This window comes from Phyllobates terribilis, unplaced genomic scaffold, assembly GCF_046119375.1.
Source record: "Phyllobates terribilis strain yellow unplaced genomic scaffold, ASM4611937v1 Scaffold_2__4_contigs__length_985480577, whole genome shotgun sequence".
NCBI lineage: Eukaryota > Metazoa > Chordata > Amphibia > Anura > Dendrobatidae > Phyllobates > Phyllobates terribilis.
The window spans coordinates 732577067-732597789 of NW_027362762.1; the positions used below are offsets into that span (position 1 = coordinate 732577067).

General features: G+C 46.3%; 1 protein-coding gene across 3 annotated transcripts in view; it reads left to right on the forward strand.

Annotated features, from left to right (window-relative positions):
- The first annotated feature begins 330 nt into the window (after nt 1-330).
- Nucleotides 331-20723, forward strand: part of KCND3 (potassium voltage-gated channel subfamily D member 3) — a 647462-nt gene continuing 627069 nt past the window's right edge. For 2 of the 3 annotated variants that reach the window (XM_073667188.1, XM_073667190.1), the window contains exons 1-2: nt 331-996; nt 1574-1918. The gene's annotated coding sequence lies outside the window, so the exon portion shown is untranslated. Of the gene's footprint in view, nt 997-1292; nt 1316-1573; nt 1919-20723 lie in introns of those variants that run through there. The other variant, XM_073667189.1, reaches the window with a different exon arrangement.

A 20723-nucleotide genomic window follows, 5' to 3' on the forward strand; every position in this document is an offset into this window, starting at 1 on the left:
ATCAATCCCCCGTAGTCCACGGAGTATGTGATGCAAAAATAGATGTTGTACATCAATGTAGATTGTTCTAGCGCAGCACATTTTTTGAGAAGGAACAGTTAATGAACCTTTAACTCAGTAATCATGGTCTTGAAATACATTTGTACATTTGCCGTAATGCCCCCCACCCTCCTATACACACACACAACAGAAGCAAGTGACTAATGGTGCTGCTTGGCTATGCCAGGGAATGCAAATCATCGCCTGCCTGTCATAACACATCAACCATTCACACGTCCCCATAGGAAGGCTGGGCTGGAAAGGGTTAAAGAGCATTTCTAACTCGCTCTGACGAGATCCTACGTTGCTCCGAATTCCATCTCTTTATGCATGCTAGGGGTTAATATCTTCACCCCCCCCAGAAATGCCCTCCTATCTGTCTGATCCCAGTAAGCATGGGAGGTCTGTTCATCCAGCAGTTGATCTGTATCACAGCATCACCTCTGAGATATAGGACAGTGTAAGAACCTAAAAATAGCTCCGCAACACCAAAAAAAAAGCAACCTTGAAGTCATCAGCAGGATGAGCAAGGGAGAGAAAAAAAAATCAGTAAGGCTCGTCTCCTCTACAGTGTGTGGACCTGTTACATGCTTGTGCTGAATGCAATGTAGGAAGAGCCAGGAGTCTGCTTCTACAGCAGCAGCATGCCAGGAAATATTAGGTCTACATTCAGCTACAGAGCAGGGCGCCACCTGCCTTTTAATCCATATTATTCTCTGCAGGAGTAAACTATAGTGGGAGAGAAAGGGAAAAAAAAAAGATGAGAATTCTTCAACCTGCATGCTCAGGAGGTAATGCTGGCTGGACCATGTCACTTCCACCCAATGATCAGGGTATGGATGCTCCTCAAAGCTTTCCTAATCTCATCCTGTTGCCTGGAAATGCTTCCTATTCTACATGATCCCTCCAGAATCTCCAGGAAATAGTGGATCCCAAATATTGAGAGTTCTTCACAAGGTAAGGAAACAAATGTGTCCAAGTAAGGGAAGAAGCTGCTGGTGACTGTTCCTCATTACATTTTGACAGATGAGACTTGACATTTCCTATCTCCACATGAAAGATGGCTTAGTTGGGAAACCTCTTCTCTTTGAAGTGCAGCTTCCATTTTTTTTTAACATGTGAAACCAAATAACAGAAAGGGACAGGCTACACTTAAAGATGGGGTGGGGGGGGGGAGAAGTGAAGGTACTCACTAGGACAAGGATGACTCTGGGGAAATCCTCGTTTATAAATAGAACTTTCTAAATCACAACAGAAAACAATGGAAGAGAAGGGGGTTAGTGAAATAGACCTAAGGTGCTCGAAATGCGGGAAATCAAAAGCATTTTAATAGGTTTTCTAGCATTCTCAAGCCCCTTATCTTTTGCGAATGAGAGTTGGAGATGAAATGGATGGAGCCGCACTGTGGGTAACTTTTCTGCAAGCTTCTTCCCGGTGCTGAGCCCCATTAGCATGCAGTGTCAGATGTGTTGTGTGTTTAATGATTTCATTTGCTGGTGTGCCTCATAGCTCACATCTCTCTGTTGTTTTACAGCACAAGGGCTGCAAGCGAGAGAGAAGCAGACTTTCAGCTTCATCTCCCCAAGCCTGGGTACCAATTCCACCAGCGCCAAGGGGTCTAAGATCCTATTTGGATTTGATGAGATCAACCTCACGAGTAATGTGTACACCGTGGACATCAGAATACTGAGCTGCTGGAGGTGTGGTGCCTCTGCTTTCTACTTTTCTCTGGCTGATTTTTGCTTTCTGATTACTTCTGTCTGATTCTTTCTATCGTTCTGCAAAAGGAAAAGGGGGGATAATAAAGAAGCTTATCCCTATTGGAAGCTTCTTACATCCAAAGGGGTTTTCCGTAAGTGATGCCTGCGCTATGCTAAAGGTAAGCATATAATTACCTTTTTTTTATTCTCTGACTACCAGTTGATTGTGGGGGGGAGTTTCCGATGTGTGTATACCTAGCCTGTTGCTGATCGCAATCACATGGCGATCAACTATTACGATTTGCCAAGCAATCGTGGGCAATCTGATAATGTATTGATTTTTTTGTTAACCCGAGTGGCATCAGATTAAAAAAAAACAAAAAAGTGATGTGCAGAATAAAATGGCTGAATTGGAAAGCAATCATATAATACGCCTGTTGATGGGTTATTATGGGGAAAGCGTGTAAAAAAAAAGTAACGTGGAAAAGCAAAGAAAAGCACAGCAGTCTGACAAGCAGCTGATCTGCTGTTTACCATAATGTGATTGATGACCTGCGTGACACAGGGACTCTCTGGTGGAGAGAGGGTTAATCAAGAAGAGATTACTCATTTTGTTTAGATGGGATTTTATGTTCCATTAAGGACTTTTCTTTTGATAAAAGAGCATTAATAGCCATTTAATAAGATTGTCATCGTGTGTAGAAGTTAATGACATGGAGATCGCTGGGTGTTATAGTCTGGGTGCTGCTTCTTTTTCTGCATAGAGCAGTGTTGGGAGAGTCATTGACTCCTAATGCTCCATCATTTAATATAAAAGTGTTCATCATTACAACATACAGAAAAATACCACACATTCATAGCACGAGTGATGTAAGGTAGCGTGGTGGTATAAAACAGTGGGCTCAGGAGTGATGTATGATGATGACGTTCTGGATGGTCCTAAGACAACTAATAGTCCCCATCACTCATTGTATAAAAGGATCATACCAGGCTGGATAATAAATAAGTGGCCTGCACAGTGCTCATATTTCTCCATAACCATTTATATTAGTGAGGAGAAAGGACTGAGATGTGGGAGTCTCTAAATTCTAATTATCTTATGTTCCAAACCAGAATTAAGACTGTAAAATTGTCCTCTTTCTCCTCCTTTTCTCCTGCCATTGCCCCGGCAGTTCATCGCTGTGACTTCATCCGCAGCTCTCAGATGTCATGTGTGATGTCACCAGAATCGTCAGACCAGAATAATTACCATTCACTGAAAGCCTAGATCCTCCTTACTTGAATAATTCACATGTTGGCAAATGAAATATTAACTCTTTCAGCAGATGTGGATAAAAAAATAAATAAAAGTTGAATGCACTGGGAGCTAAGAATTGATATTAAAACTGCTGCCTTCTATAGGGCATTGTGCCTGTCATTAATAAACCCTTCGCTTGCCATTCACAATAAAAGCCACCACTACTTCTAGCTTTCCGCACAGTTAAGTATAAGATAAAATTAAGTTAAGGTTTCTTTAAGAAAATATTGGCGTCCAGTTGGACAGTAACATGGCATCTCACTCAGCCAAGTACCCCTTTGACTGTTTGCTACACATAGAAGATGTCAGTAATAGATCTGTGAAGGGATTATTCTCCAGATACAACATAGATGTTTATTTCCAAGCCAAACTAATACTCGTACTGTAATCTGTTACATAGGGAATCATGTTAGATAGTAATGTTCCAGTCATTGAATTCACAGTTCAACAAAAGCTCCCTGTCTCCGTCCGTCCGTCTGTACTGCATAGTCTTCACAGGCCTCTTCCTGCTATCATATAAACATTGCTACGTCATTCGGAAATAAATAATTTTTCTTTTGAATGCTTTCATGTATCTTGTTCAGTAAAGGTCAATTGTCTTTGTTATAAAGGAGTCTGGTTTCCATTCACCTATATTTCATGTAACACTATAAGGAGATGGAGTTGACAATTCATTTAACAGTTTAACTGCTTGTTGCGTTTCCCAGTCTTCGATGGGAAAGAGTCATTAATAACAGAGGCCATCTGTGTTCTCTTTACCATTAAGAGCCACTTCATATTCTACTTTCTAGTGATGGATATGTGCTGCGTATAAGACTTCATGGAAACTGTCCATAAGACCCATTGTTTTTTACTTGCCTCCTCCTGACAGATGTCCATAAACAGGCTCGGACTGGTCCACGGGAAAGCAGGTAAATCCCCCGGTAGGCTCCTGTGCAGGATGGCCCTCACATCCCACTATATGAGCAGTAGTTGACACAATACACTTGATTCACTATATAGAAACAAGTTAAACATCTCGTCATTCATTAAATAAACTACATAGTTTATATAATTATATAGAAGAATAGGTACATTTGTGAATGAAGATAATGTAATATTTGCATGTAGCTGAACAGTGGGCCCCCAGAGTCAATGTTACTGGTGGGTCCTTGGCATCCCAGTCCAATACTGTCCATAAATGTTCCAACATGCCCCATATTGGGACCCAGAACATTAATTTACTTTATAACTGAGAAAGCTCATAATAAAAATTAATAGTGTAAATAGTAGAATTGAAAGACTGCAGAGGACGTCATGTAGCCACCGATCTGCCACAACCCCTGCTAATGAACTGATAGATATCACGGTTTTATATTGGATACAGAATGGGAGCCGCGGCATTAAGCGACGTTGCCTCCTTCCACAAGCTTTTCTTGATTGCACTGACATTGATGAATAGCCACTTTAATGTCATTTTGGAGATGAATTCTGAAGATAATCTGTGAGATTGCTAGGCAACTGTACTATCTGTCTCCATATCAAATAAATGTTTTGTTTCGGAGGCCCACCCAGTGTCTGGGCCATGGCATACTACTTACAGAAAGAGATCCCAAGGAGATAAGATTGAGTCCTACAGTCAGTGTCTTGAAAGAGAAGAACTTGAAGCTTGAGGGGTCCTAATAACTAAGGTTGTTCATTAATCGTCAATGAATCTCTAGATGGCATTTATAACTGCAGTTCCAGTTCTAAGTTTTATCTCACTTTTAATTTTTTTTTAAGTAAAATAACTAATTGACTTCACATTGTGTAGACATGGATAGCTGGCGTGAGCGGAGAGGTCAGAAAAATATGTTACTAAATGTTTTCACTATTGGAATTCAATTATAATAGTTGTAACTTCATAGGCTAAGAATAACAAGCAAGTAGGTACTGAATGTGATTTCAGCAAATGTCTGATACTTTACCTTGTGTAACTATGTTATCACATAAAAAATCAGACATTAGCCTTCCTTATATTCCCAGAAAAGCAGTGTTCACACAGGGTTTTGGTTTAAAGGGTGGAAAATCCAAAGCACCTTATAATAGCAGCAAAGTAGATTCGATTGTAACAAATCCTATTGGCATGCTGCAAGTATTCAAAAAACTTTCACAAAGTTTAAAGGGAACCTGCCATGTGCCCATATGCAATTCATCTGTCGATATGGTGTTAATCTACAGGTTTATAGAGTTCTAAAGCTGCCTGCCCGCCACTCAGCTACAGGGAGGAAGTGAACTTTATTCCTCCCAACAGTCTACGGCTTTCAACCACACTCACTTGAAGATCTTATAATGCTGTAATTTTATTTGTGCATATAGCAAAATAGGGGTAGACATTTCGACCCATCCTGGGTGTTTGTCAAATTATCGATGTGTCCAGAGGTAGGTTGGATACCACCCAGTTCAACCAGCATCTCCTCATCACGCCAAGTGCGCACCAGAATGTCTTCTATTAGCCTTCGGCTTTCAGTCATAGAGGTGTGCCAGCACGGCTTCAGTCATCACTTACATCATTGTAAATAGCGTATGAGTGTTGAAACAGCTGTCAGTCAATGTCCAGGGCGTGCTTACACCCGCCGATCAGTGTATACTGAGCGGTGACTGAAGCTGTGCCAGCCCACCTCTATGCCTAAAAGCTGGAGGTTGCTGAGAGGAATAGTCAATTTTCTTGCCAGTAGCCGGACTTTCAATGTGGCGACCAAACAGCTTTAGAACACTTTTAACCTGCAGATTTACCCCACATCTGCAGGTTGATAGCGTTTGGGGACATGACTGTTTCCCTGTAAAGGAGAAGACGTCATGCCCTGGCAATTCCTTGGATCTTTTCCCAGGTTCTCTGCCGACCTCTGTACAACTCGGCCTCCTGCAATATTTTGTCCCACTGGAGTCACAGGCTGCAGGGACAAAAATCATCTTACAAGAAGACTAAGTTGTACAGAAACCAATTAGAGACCAGGCTAAGAAGCATCAGAAGCACCAGAGGAGATGAGTACAGTGGGTTTTTTTTATTTTACACAGAAAAATCAGCAACAGGATTTGCACCATACAAGTCACTACATGTGAAAATAGCTAAGTAGCTGCGTCCTTTCTCATGGGCTGTGTCTGGTATTGCACCTTAATTTTTGTTTAAGTGATAAGCCTAACCTTCAATATTAAACAGAGACAAAGACAAAAGTGGCATTGTTTCTGGGAAAACAAGTTGACCCTACTTTCTAATCTGAAAAAACCCATTCAAATGGGGTCAACAATTTAAACATTGTGGTATAGCGACGAGCTCGGCGGTAGACGTAGGTAAACATGGGATACTGTCGCTTTAAATATTTGAGTTAGTTTATTCAGCAGGCATAAACTACCCATTAGTTCATAAAGAAATAAAAAGCAAACACAGCCCATTCGGCTAAAGAGACAAAAACAAAATACAAAACTTGTAGCAGAGTCCGTATCTCGGCCAAGGTCTGACCGGTCACGATTAGCCACACACAGGTTTAGCACAGCACGTGCTAGCTCCACTATGGTGAAGGTATCCCCAGGTACTGACCACACCTGAGTGTCAGGGCTGGCTATTTAAAGCCCAAAGCACTCCCTGGATTGGAGAAAGGGTGGATAACGTCCCGCTCCTGCACTTCGTTATCCCATAAAAACATTCCCTTGTAAATGTGGTCCTTGATGTTTTTACATCACTGAGGCTAAGATTCTAAGAGACACATATCTCCCTTCTGACACACTACCAGTGACTTTGTCACAACATTTAGAACATTTATTAGCGTACTCATGTTCATTTATATTTTGTTGCCCATGCTGCCAGCCATAGGATGAGTCAGTATATAGTGAGCAATGTATCTAGAAAATATATATGTATGTAGAAGCATCAGTATGGATGGATGAATATATGTAACTCCAGAGTTCTTAGTACTAGTTCAGTACCTCAACCTAAGTGTAAAAATTATACAGCTCCATCAAGTGTTTTCACACTAAACTTGTGAGAATCTAACATTTATAACTTCACTTTATAATGTTGGCAAACTACATGCCTTTCTAATAGTCCTTGTATTAAGGATCAATGCTGATCAAAAGTGATATCCACTGAGAGACCAGTAGACAAGGTTATCTGACAGCCCATCATATATATTAGACTACCTGATGATGCGACTGACATAATTCACATTAATCTGGCAGATCAATAGAATATAGGACACAAAGATGTATCTCTAAATATGTCTATTGTCAATACTCTATTGTGTATGGGGGGACAAGCTGCAAATTTTACTTTGTTCATGGAACAACCCCTTTCCATGAACAAAGTAAAATTTGCAGCTTGTTAATACTGTGTGTGACCTTCTCATCTATGTCTGTATATTTTTTCCTGTATCTCCCATGTGGATACTGGTTACTGTATGGCCCAAGTAAACCAGTTAATTCTCCCAAAATATGAGTACTAGCTAATTCTGCTGAAAGCTGAAATCTGCAACAGGTATCACTTTATCAATCAAATGAGATAAGTTATCTGAAAATTCAGTGATGATCACTTAAAGGGGTTTTCTCAGGAACAAAGTTAATTTTAATAAACATTTTAATCAATAGATCTTTGGATAAAAATAAGTTCCACAATTGGATGTGTTAATAAAAAATGTTTCTGGGCTGAGATAATGACGCGCCCCCAGAGCCGTGGGGTACTCGGCAGCCGGGCCTCTGGTTGCTGGGCATATCACGGTAGCTGGCCCGGTCTGTGACCCAGGGCGGTCAGTAAAAAGGGGGGGGAATATTTATAGGGATTTGTAAAGTGTTTGTGACGCCACCTATGGAATGCGGAAAGGGGTGCCGCCGCTGCGGAGCAGTCCTCTGAAGTTGATGTTACGGCAGCAGGGATGGTGTGGCTCTCCACAGGAAGAGCTAGCTCCAGGGCAGTGTAGGGGTTTTTGGTTGCGCTGAGCATTGTAGTGCAGGGGGAAAGACGGCGCAGCTAAAATAATGGACGGAGGCAGTGCGGTGCAGTCATCCGAGTCTTTACTCACAGTTGTTAAGTTCCTCAGGTTGCACTGTCCAGCTTACAGCCTCCCACGTCACGCTGCGTTCACCAGAACGGGGGCTCAACTCTTCCTCAGGTAGTTTAAGAGCACCTGACGGAACCCCGCTTTCTTGTGTTCCTCTCTAGACCGTCTTCACGCTGGGTCTTTCTCCCTCCTGCCCTGCGCTTCCCCACTCTCAATCCCGCTCGGGTGCTCTGAAGTCCCTCCTGTCTCACTGGAGTTCCCGGACCTGCTTGACCCTCACGGAGATTAGAATGAGGCTTTGGCAATTGAACTATATAAGCCCGAAGCCTCCGGTTTTTCCAACCGAGACTTGGAGTAACACGACTGGTCCAGGGGCCGGTCCCCTTCTTGCGGCCTACGATCCCTCTGTCTTCTGACAGATTCAGGGCGTACGGGTGCCGTCCTGCACTCACCGTACCCCCTGGGACCCTTTTACTAGAACGGAGCTTACTCCTCTGCTCCCCTCCTGGGCCTCTATGACTGGGCCCTACTTGTGGGGCAGAGCTCCTAAGGAGACTCTGCTCCCAGAGTGACTTCTCTCACTCCTCTCCACTGACTGACCTGCCTCCCTAAGATGGCTTCCCATTATATACCTACTACTATGGTGCTCCCCTAAACTGCTTCCTCCACCCACACCCACTACTGGTTCCCCCTACCTTTGGGTTCCCCCCACTCCAGCCAGGGACAGGGCTCAGCAGCTGCACACATGCATCTTGCCCTTCCAGCCGGCCTGGAGCAGTGTAGTGTTGAATGCAGGTGCTGGGGTTCTGGGCAGCACTCCCTCCTTACCTGAGAGAAGGAGACACCACACCTCTGAGTGAGGTGCAGTACCTCTGTGGTGACTGAACTCTCAGGGGTGCCACAATAATCTTATAAATGTGCTTCTGCTGTGTACTGTATAATGGCTGTGTCTCACCATGCAGGAACATGGTCTGATCATACCACAGCTCCTGTGTAGGGGAGGATATAAAAGAGAGTATACAGACTGTACAACATGAGATCGCAGATGATTATTTCTGTGAGGTAAAACATGCTTTTAAACAGGCAGAGAGATGTCTTACCTCATAGAAAGCAGAATCTGTGATCCCGTAGTGTAATGTCTGTATACTCTTTTGCTTCCTCCGCTGCCCAGGAGATGTTGTATGATCAGACCATGTCCATGTACGGTCAGACACAGCCATTACACAGTACACAGCAGGGGCACATTTATAAGATTATCTCAGCAAAAAAAAAAATATTTTTTAACACATTCAATTGTGCTATTTCTTTTCATTTCAAAATCTATTAACTAAAATGTTCTTTGTTTGTGGGACAGCCCTTTTAAGGGCTATTGATATGTATTCATGCATGCCATCATCAATTCTCACCCTAACTACTGGGATGCTGAATGCTGGGTAGACCGGCTTTTAGTTTTCTTTGGATAGTTGTTCTTTAAAATTAGTGGAATTAGAATTTTAAACCCTAAACTGGATTGGGGGATCATAGCCCTCAGCTCCTACTTATTTGCAAAAGGCATTGAAATGATTCTTCCTTCATATGCTAGTCCTAGATAACTTTTTCACTAGAATGGGTTAGCCAGAATAAAAATTTCTTTGCGTTCCTTTTTAAAGAAAATGTTTTAGTGACAGATTTTGAATATTCTTCTCAGGCACATCTTTCTTTATATACATTGCAATCTGTAGAGTGTTAATTCATTATCAGACTGTAAAGAGAATCTGTTACCAGGTTTTTCCACCTAAACTGAGAGGAGCATAATGTAGAGAAAAATATCTTATTCCAGCGATGTGTGATTTACCAGGTTGCTTGCTTTAGTGTTTATAAAACCACTGTTTTATAAACAGTGGTTTTATAACCATGAGCTCTGTATATCCCTGCCCCTACCACTGATTGGCAGCTTCCTGCCTATGCACAGTGTACACAGAAAGCAACCAATCAGTGGTGAGTGCCGCATTATACAAAGCTCAGCATTCACAGAACTGGTATATCTGCAGCAGATAAAACAATGATTTTATCAAAACTGCAGTAAGCAGCCCAGTAAGTAATAGATCACTGGAATCAGGGCCTCTACTCTTAAATCATTCTACCCTCAGATGAGTTAGCAAACCTCGGTGACAGATTACTTTACAAGGGTTTTGTAAATGATTCCAGGAAAACCCATTTAACTTACTAAAACATCATGTAAATTGGATAAAAGGTATGTGAGCAACACACAACTCTGTCACCCTTTGGGTTTTGGAAATGTACATGACCCAGGCTCTCCAACTACTATAAAAGAAGAAGAGGCACCATTTTTACCAATAAGCCACAATCCTACTTTGTATGATTTTAAAAATCAGAGAAAAAGTTGTGAATTGCTGGAAGAGGTTACCCTCCATCCTTAAAGGGTTATTATCAAATATCATTGGCTTAAATGCAATCAGATATCACCTCCTAAAAATCTGCATGTAAGAGACATTTTCCTATCTCTTTGCCCATTGACACATGGCAGGTCATGCAGGCGCAATTGAAACCAGCTATTCTTTTATAGAGGACATTCCCTTTTTTACTGCGCAGTTAGACTGTTTGAAGTTTATCACAATTTCTGTATTTTTGTTTGTCCACCTTCTTTTTGAAGATTGACCACACGTTGTCAATGGGATCTAAGGAGTTTCCTGACCATGGATCCAATATTTCAATGCTTTGTTCACCATGTTTTATAGCTATCACTTTCGTCTTGACACATGAAGTTCCATTATGCTGGAAAAAGCATTACCATATTGCTCCTGGATTGTTGTTTTTGGAGGATGTTTAGATTCAATTCTTTTTTCGTGGCAGTGGCCTTAATCAAAATTGTGTTTGGACCCACTTCCTTGGATGCAAAGCAATCTAACATAATCAGGATGCTTCAGTGTGGTAGCGCTCACCTTTTCTTCTCCAGACAGTCATTCTTCCAGATGTCCAAAACAGTCTGAAGGGGGCTTCATCAGAGAAATTATTTTCTCCCGAGACATTTGCAGTATAATCGTTGTATTTCCTATATTTCTTGCAAAATTTCAGTCTGTCCTTGATGTTTTTCTTAGAGAAACACTTCTTCTTTACTTCTCTTCTTGACTTTAGGCCAGACTGCAAAAGCCTTGACTTCAGTGTGTGCTTCCAGATGCACTGACACCTGCCTGCTGCCATTCCTGAGCAAGCTCTGCACTGGTGTTGAACTAATCACATAACTGAATCCTCTTTATGAGATGGTCTTGGCACTTGCTGGACTTTGTCAGATGCCATGAAGCCTTCTTCACAGCAATTGAACCTCTCTATATTAAGTTCTTAATAATCGGATAAATGGTTTATTTAGGGGCAATCGTACAAGCAGCCCAGACCTTGCCTGTAAAACCATTTTGAAGCTATGCAATGATGACTGCACGTTTACATGGAGGTAACCATGGTTAGCAGAAAAAGATAATAATTTCAAGCACCAGTCCCCCTTTAAAGCAATAACTCTGCTATTATGATTCAATCAGCATGACAGAGTGATATGAGCTGTCTTGTCCTCGCTAACACTTTCTCCCGAGGTAATAAGAGTATCACTGAAATGATGGAAGCAAGTCATTTTGTGACAGGGATCAAATTCAGTGGAAGTAGGGTTTTTAAGATTAAGTTACATTTCATAACAAGGAATGACTTTGCAGTGTTTTGTAATTCATCTGATCACTCTTCATAACAATCTAGGGTTAATGAAATTGCCACTATAAAAACTTAAGCAGCCAACTTTGTGAAAACCAAAATTTTTGTCAGTGAATACTTTTTGTCATGACTGTAGAATTTTATCCTCAGTAAAGACTTCAGAATTATAGTATACGTCTTGGATTGCCAAGACTGAATACAATTGTAGCAATCCCTAAAATGTAAGAAGTATTAGGTCGGAGCAGTTTTCAATCTTTGGATGCAAGTTAGAAAGTTTTTATTCAAGCACAGCAAACAAAAATCTTGAAATTGGTGATGAGCTGATGAAAGCAATTTCCTTTTTAAGTTGCTTTGAAAAGTTGCACACTTTTGGTGCAACTCCAACTTGCTCAAAATTTTGTGACTTTTGGTGTTTTCATGCCAGTTTCTCCTGATCCACCAAAATGGACTTAGCTGGAGCATGGTGGGGGCATGATGTCACAACATGTTTAATTCATGATGAGCTGTGGCATTTCCTATACCAGAAATCTCACACCAAAGTCTGGAGTAAGATTTCGGCGTGGCACACGGAGGTGGATGTTACGTGTCAGACGATGCAGATTAATGAAGAGGCATGCCACTCTTCATGAATTAGGAGTGTCTGTCTCCACCACACTCCCACATCAAGACGGGAGAGAAAATCGCTGTTCTTGATAACTCAGGGCCTAAGGCTCTATGTCATCATTTTTATACTTTGTGGGGGCATAAAAGTTTGTATTTAAGGCACTTTTGTGTTTATGCTAAATTCATCATGGCTTTTGTGCCAATTTTTCATTATTATTTTCAGTTCTCATCAATTTTCAGATTTGCTCAACAATACTGACTTTTTTTTTCATTATCCAGATGTTTTTGACTAATATATCTTTTAGAAATGTTTGCGAATGTTTGGAGTATAAGACGGGTCAATTTTTTTTCGTGCAGTTGAAGACTAAAATGTAACATTTTAAAACTCATTGAAAGAGTCATACGACATTTTACTAAAAGGATGCAAATAATGTAAAGGAGCATCATGCATGCATCTTTACTATAGTGCAATATTCATCAAACATTTTGATCCTTTTTGATGAATTTGGTGCAAACGCTGCAAAGGGAATAAGAAATCAAAAAATGTTCTAAGAATATTTCTGTTCCTTTTTTATAATTATACTTAATTTGCATAAAACTCTATTGAGAAGGTGTTTATGAAAATAGCTAACGAATTGGGGCAGATTTTTTTAATATTTTTATAAGAAAAATTGTCTCTTTTTCCCATACCAACCAATCTTAGTGCAGCTTTCATTTCTTATTCTGTTCTTCAAAAATGAAAAGATGTAATATACTGTATTTTTCGGACTCTAAGACGCGCCGGACCATAAGACGCACCCAGGTTTTAGAGGAGGAAAATAGAAAAAAAAATTAAGCAAAAAATGTGGTCCTGATGCACTGTTAAGGGGGAGGGGTCTGCTGCTGACACTGTTATAGGGATAATGTCCCCCAATTCTGTTAATATCCCCCATCCTGGTATATATGTCCCCCTCCTTCCTGTTATATGTGGCCCCCATCCCAATATGCATGGCACCCCTCATCCCCATCCTGGTACGCATGGCACCCTTTGATCCCTATTCTGGTGTGCATGGCAACCCTGATCCCCATCCTGGTATACTTGGCACCCCTGATCCCCATCCTGCTATGCATGGCACCCCCTATCCCCATCCTGGTATGCATGGCACCCCTTGATCCCCATCCTGGTATGCAAGGCACCCCCTGAGCCCCATCCTGGTATGCATGCCCCACCCTGATCCCCATCCTGGTAATCCATGCCCCCCCTGATCCCCATTATGGTATGCATGGTACCCCTGATCCCCATCCTGGTAATGCATGGAACCACTTGAATCCCCATCCTGGTAGTGCATGCCCCCCCCGATCCCCATCCTGGTAATGCATGGCTCCCCTGATCCCCATCCTGATAATGCATGGCCCCCCTGATCCCCATCCTGGTAATGCATGCAACCCCTGATCCCCATCCTGGTAATGCATGGCGCCCTTAATCCCCACCATGGTAATTCATGGCCCCCTGATTCCCATCCTGGTAATGCATGGTGCCCCTGATCCCCATCCTAGTAATATATGGCACCCTGATCCCCATCCTGGTAATGCATGGTGCCCATGATCCCCATCCTAGTAATTCATGGCCCCCCTGATCCCCATCCTGGTAATGCATGGCCTCCCTGAACACCATCACACTGCGCACATGAAAATAAACAGTTATACTCACCTCCTCTCTCCTCCAGCGCTGGGTCCCGCTCTGCTGCCAACACTCTCACTGTGTGAGCCACGCATGGTGTCCCTGCCATGCGCCCTCACACAATGAAGTGCTGTGCCGGAATAGTCACTGCTCCCCACACCGGGACAGTGTGCGTAGGGAGCTAGGGAGCAGTGACCATTCTGTCTCTTCAATAGCATGGGAGTGGGTTGTAGTGAATATTCATGGACTTTAATAGCGGGCACACTGATCGCTGAGCACAGCAGGAGCCGCGTTGCAGCTACAGTGTGTGCGCTATTAAGGAAAATGAATATTCATTGCTCTCTACGCCCATGGGCGTGGGGAGCAGTGAATATTCATTTTCTTTAGCAGCTGCTGCCTCCTGTGCCCCACTGATCCATCGCTGCTGCTTCCCCCCCACACCCCACACCACCCACAGTATATATGTGGCACCCCAGGGGTCTGGTTTTCCACAGTAATGTAATGTTATGTCTGAGAGCAGGTGGGAGGTCCTTTGGTCAGGGATCCTGTGCATGCCACACCTCCTGCCCAGTCTTGGGAGGGGAAGAACTTCCCCTGTATAAACCCGGGGCTGAGGCAGGGTGAGTCAGACAAGTGGAGTAGAGACAAGAAGCAGCATAGGAAACAGCTGAGTCACAAGGAGTCAGGGGCTGGCAGCTGCAGAGCTCGCCCTGACTAAGAAGACTTCTTTCCGGACCCGGAGTCCGAGGCTGTGGGGACTAACTCCTACCCAGCAGCAGAATCCGTCAGGCAGGGGATTTCAGGTCCTCTGGCCCAGAAGCCCGAAGGCACGGTCACACGCGTGGGACCAGCACCGCCATCGTGGAGCGGAAGCCATTAGAAGGCCCCGAGTCACCGGCCATACGGGTGAGCACCACACGGTACACTCAGGGACGTGGGCTACTTACATCAGCTTCTAGCAAGGTAGCCAGAAGAGTACAGTCAGTTTGGGAGGCCTACAACTACGCCTGGCCAGGGGAGATCCCATCTGCTCAAAGACTGACCAGGCCCCGTTTGCTAGCAAGTACTCCGGGAGGGTCTGTCGTTGTTACCAGTAAAGACCCTGAACTACACCGTACCGTCTCTGAGTGGTTCCTGCTACCCCCATCATCCACGTCGGCTGCCCTGAGGCCATACCCCTCCCGTTGGGGGTTATACTATCACGCTGCACAATCCTACCACCGGCCTCAGCGGTCTGCCCTGCAGCAGCAGCTTCCTGGCTGCACTCAACGGGTGGCGTAGTCATCAACTATTTACTACTAATAGACTGCCGTCTAGTTTGACTCCCTGGGCACGGACCGGGTCACCGCCACGAGACTACAACCCTCCACTGATCCGGCTCCGGGTAGGCTCCCGCGTGCGCAACGCAGCGCGACACAGGCCCAGGGGCGCGTCAACTTTGGCGTAGTCGGCAGGATTTCGTGCCCGCAACCACCGGGTACTGCGTGCCTGAAAAGCAAAGACTGTTCAAACTTACCAGTGGTGAAGGTTTCCCGCCATCCGGCGCCATCTTCTACCTTCTTCCCGCCATCCGTGGAGTTTTCCCGCCATTGGACGCCATCTTGAGGACGCCGCGCGGGAAGAAGAGGGGCGTGGACTCCGAAAGCGCGCGAGAACTGAAGCCCCGCCTCACGTCCGGACGTTGCGTAAGGTCCTGGAAGGAGCCCAGCAGACGCCGACGTCACAGGAGCGCGACGGAAGGTCCTCAACCCTGACGATCCACTGCGGAGCCGCGGCCTACGGAAGAGGATCGTCGCAAGGTAGGCCACGGTCCACTAGGGGGGAGGAAGATGTCGGATACGGAGGAGAGCTTCACTGCCTCAATCCCCGCCAGCGCTACCGCTGCAGCAGTTATGCCCTTCATCATGCCCTATATCCCGGGAGCAGCTTGGCTACCCCAGTACTCAGGGGAGTCACATACCCTGCATGACTTTAGAGAAAAGCTGGATAGCCTCTTCCAGGTGTACCCCCTCACAGAAGAGCAAAAAGTGAGCATCCTGGTGGCCCAACTAACAGGGGCAGCCAAAAGGGAAGTAAAATCCTGGCCACCTGGGAGGAAGACTGTCGCAGGGATACTAACCCGGCTGAAGGACACCTTTGATACCCGCACCTCAGCCGAGATTAAGCTTAGATTCTACGGGTGCAAGCAGCGAGCGCATGAGAGTATAAGGGACTATGCACTAAACCTACAAGAGGCCCTGAGGGCCATAAAGCAGACCGACCCTGATGGGGTGGGAAACGAGGACAGGCTGTTGACTGAACAATTTATAGAGGGTTTATATTGCAATGCCCACCGAACCCAGTTGCGGGCAATGGCCTTACAGGATCCCCATCTGGACTTTGCACAGTTCAAGGACAGAGCCATCCGGGTGCTCCGAGAACCGGCACCAGGTGGCGTTGTGACCCACAGACGCCCCACTACCACTTACTACCAGGAGGCGGCGCCCTTGTCAGCAGGGCCTGTGGGAGCTGATGCGCAGGCTCTGGACAATGACCCGGCTCCAGACCTACACCATCAGGTCCAAGAGCTAGCTAAGAGCGTTGCTGCGCTAACCCGAACTGTGCAGTCTTTACAGGTTTCCACCCCAGGGAAGATCCAGCTGGCATCCGGACCGGAGGACATCCCGTGGCGTCGACCAAGGAGGACCCCACCGGCCAGAGGAAGACCCAGTGACCGATACAGTGAGGACGGACGACCCATCTGCCGCCGCTGCAATCAACCCGGACATATGGCAAGGTACTGTTCTTTAAACGGGCACAACCTGGGGTAGAGGGCCAACCCCCAGGAAAAAGATCACCAGGCCCATCGAACTGGCGCGACAGATATGTGGGAGGACGTCCAGTCTTGCCTGTGGTACTGGATGGCATTCCCATGAGTGCCCTACTGGACACCGGGTCACAGGTCACCACCATCCCGTACGTGCTCTTCAAGCAGTACTGGAATGACTCGGATATTACCCGCTACCCCGACGACGACTTGAGTATCATCGCCAGCAATGGTCAGCCCGTGCCACAGATCGGATTTAAAGAGGTGACCATCAAAATTGGTAGAGTCGAACTGGCCGCACAGGGACTGATCATTGTAGATATTGATAAACATGAGAGTCACCCAAAAATAACTCTAGGAACTAACGTAATTGAAAATTGTCTTGCAGAGGTGATTTTCCTTTTACAGCAGGTTGCCAAGAACGCCAGCTCCGGCGAGCAGCGGGTGCTCCAGAAAGAGATCCGGGCACTGATGCAACGGCAACAAGTGGAACTCTCCGGCGGTGAGATTGGTAGCGTAAGAATGTGTGACCCTTTTCCTATTGCCATGCCCCCAAAAAGTGAAATGATGATTTGGTGCCGGGCAGCTATTGGTCTGAGAGGTAGAGATTACCAGGCAATGGTAGAACCAGTTTACTCAGACAGTAGGCCCACCATTTTGACAGCACGGGGGGTGGTCAATGTACGCCATGGGAGGGTGCCCATTCGCATAATAAATATCGGGGAGAGGGAAGTGTACCTGCCCCGGTATGCCACGCTAGCCAAATTATATACCACTAATCAAAATTCTATACAATCTGTGGAACCCTTGCCTCCATCTCACCCGGAGGAAGGTAACGGCTCTAAGAAAGACATGGAGGACTGGTGTCAGCAACTACATTTGGGTACTGATTCCACTCCCTCACATCAGAAACAAGGAGTCTATCGGGTGGTTCAAGAGTATGAGAGAGTGTTTAGTAAACACCCGTTAGACTTCGGGCAAGTCAAGGGGGTAGAACACCGCATCCCCACGGGAGATCATCCTCCCATAAAAGAGAGGTATCGACCCGTACCCCCTGCACATTACCAACACGCCAAGGGGATGCTTAGAGACATGAAGGAGGCTGGGGTAATCCGGGATAGCTGTAGCCCCTGGGCAGCCCCACTAGTTTTAGTCAAAAAGAAAGACAACACCATGAGGATGTGTGTAGATTACCGGAAAATCAATCGTATCACACACAAGGATGCGTACCCCTTACCAAGGATAGAGGAGTCATTGGCTGCTTTAAGATCTGCTAACTTCTTCTCTACCTTGGATCTCACTAGCGGGTACTGGCAGGTTCCTGTAGCAGAGGCGGACCGGGAGAAGACTGCATTCACCACCCCGATGGGACTTAGCGAGTTCACCTGCATGCCGTTCGGACTCTGCAACGCCCCAGGAACCTTCCAACGATTAATGGAGTGCTGTCTGGGCCACAGAAACTTCGAGACGGTCCTGTTGTACCTGGACGATGTCATCGTATACTCCAAAACTTATGAGGACCACCTGAAACACCTGGCGGAGGTGTTCGAAGCTCTGGCGAGTTACGGCCTAAAGGTGAAACCCTCCAAGTGTCACCTCCTGAAACCAAAGGTGCAATACCTGGGACACGTGGTGAGCGCTGACGGAGTGGCTCCCGACCCCGATAAGATCACCGCAATTAAGGGATGGCCAAGCCCCTCCAGCGTAAAAGAAGTGCGGCAGTTCCTAGGGTTGGTAGGCTACTACCGAAGGTTTATTCCCGGTTTCACCAAAAAGGCAGCGCCTATGCAGGACCTCCTGATAGGCCAGTCCCGAAAGGCCAAGAACCAGAAGCCGCCCTTCAAATGGGAAGAGCTAGAAGAAGAGTCCTTCCGCCAGCTGAAGATGGCCCTCACGGGGGATGAAATCTTGGCGTACCCGGACTATAGCCAGCCCTTCATCCTCTACACCGACGCCAGTAACATCGGGCTAGGAGCCGTACTGTCCCAGATTCAGCAGGGGAGAGAACGAGTAATCTCCTATGCCAGCCGAAAACTGCGACCCACCGAAAGGAACCCCGAGAATTACAGCTCATTTAAGCTAGAGTTCCTGGCCGTGGTATGGGCAGTCACCGAGCGCTTTAGGCATTACCTCGCTTCTTCCCGGTTCACCGTATACACGGATAACAACCCGTTGATACACCTGGACACGGCAAGACTCGGTGCCCTGGAGCAGAGGTGGATGGCCCGTCTGTCCAACTACGAGTTCACAATCAAATACCGGGCAGGACGCTCCAATACTAACGCGGATGCCCTGTCCAGGATGCCCAACCTGCCGGACGAAGGAGAAGATCCGGAGGGACTGGAAGAAGTTGAACTCCCTGCGTTCCACCGTCATGGGACTATCCAGTATTCCCACCGGGTAAGGGGTAAGCAGGCTGCTACGTTGAACCCCTTACCCCACTACAACTGGGCGGAAACGCAAGACAGCGACCCTGCCGTCCGACTAGTGAAGGAAATGCTGACTCGGCCGGAGGCTCGCCTTGAACCAGACGCTCCGGAGGAAGCCAAACAACTATGGGCGGAGAAGAGTCGACTATTCCTTTACAAGGGGAAGTTGTGCCGCAGAATGGTCAACTCCCGGACGCATGAACTACTCTGGCAAGTAGTGGTGCCACGAAGAGACGCAGCCATGGTGATGGAGGCATACCACGACGGAGCTGGACACTTCGGGTGGAAAAAGCTGGAGTTCCTGCTGCGCGAGCGGTTCCACTGGGTAGGCATGAGGGGAACCATCGAGAAGTGGTGCAGAGATTGTGGCCCGTGCAACCTGAGAAGGAAGGACCGAGCCAGCCAGAAGACTTCCCTGCAGTCCATCGTCACCCGGCAACCGTTGGAACTGGTAGCCTTGGATCATGTAAAACTGACCCCAAGCAGAAGTGGCTACGTCTACGCGTTAACCATCGTGGATCATTACTCCCGGTTCTTGGTTGTCGTCCCCGTCAAGGACTTAACGGCTCAAACAGCAGCTAGAGCCTTCCAGCAGCACTTCTGCCGTCCACACGGGTACCCGGACCAAGTGCTGACGGACCAGGGACCTGCCTTTGAAGCGGAGGTCTTTCAGGAATTCTGCAATCTGTATGGCTGCCGGAAGATAAGGACGACACCCTACCATCCGCAGACTAATGGACTTTGTGAAAAAATGAACCAGGTGGTAATGGATCTTCTAAAAACGTTGCCCCTGGAAGAACGCAGTCTGTGGCCTGAAAAGTTGCCCGACCTGGTGGACCTATACAACCACATCCCGGTAGGTTCCACCAACTATACCCCGGCTTACCTAATGAGGGCAAGACCTGGTAAGTTACCTGTTGACCTGGAAATGGGAGTCCTGACCCCCGAGGACACTTCACCAGAAACAGACTGGGACACAGAGAGGCAGCAGCAGTACCGGAGAGTACAGGAGAGCGTGGAGCGAAGTCTCTGTCAGGCTAGGGAAAGACAAGAGAAAACTTACAACCAGTATGCTCCCGCTGTTCCCCTGGTACCCGGAGAGCAGGTCTTGAAGAGGAAGAGACGGCTCCACAAGTTGGACGACCAGTGGGAGAAGGACCCGTACACCGTACTGCCCTCAAGCCACGAGAACCCGAAGGTCTGTACCATCAGTAAAGACGGAGGGGAAACCACAGCCATTGTATCCCGGGACCACCTGAAGAAGTGTCCCGAACAACTGAGGAACCCTGAAGAGGAACAAGAAGACCATCGACCCGTGGAAGAAAGGGAAGATATGGTTAGTACCGTGCTCGGGGACTTCCCTCAGTCTTGGACTCAAGTCAATGGTGCAGTTGTGGTACCCGTACTCACCTTCCTCCAACCATCATCCCAAGAACCTACGGAGCAACGGGTAGAGCTGGAAGAACAGCCGGTCCAGGAGGCAG